The sequence below is a fragment of the Arachis duranensis genome, chromosome 4 (assembly GCF_000817695.3).
Source record: "Arachis duranensis cultivar V14167 chromosome 4, aradu.V14167.gnm2.J7QH, whole genome shotgun sequence".
Taxonomy (NCBI): domain Eukaryota; kingdom Viridiplantae; phylum Streptophyta; class Magnoliopsida; order Fabales; family Fabaceae; genus Arachis; species Arachis duranensis.
In genome coordinates, this window is record NC_029775.3 from 65,151,330 (window position 1) to 65,151,636 (window position 307).

Here is a 307-nt window from a genome sequence, read left to right on the forward strand (position 1 = left end):
AGCCTAGCCTTGACTTCTAAGTGTTTTGTTTTCAAGCATTTGGCTTGATACATAAACACCACAAGCACTTAGCAAATAAATGGCCATTGGTACTCAGAGCCTTCAGCTTTCTCATTCCTTCCCTTTGTCTTTTCTTGCTTTAATTGTATTTGCTTCTTCAAGGTTTTCATGATTTTAAAAGATTTCACAAAATATACTAGATGAAGAACTTCAATTCAATAAAATCCAATGCAATTGAGCAACAATTAATCATACTAGCTTTCCAATACTTGTATGCACATGCTAAAATCTTCTTTAATTCCTTGTC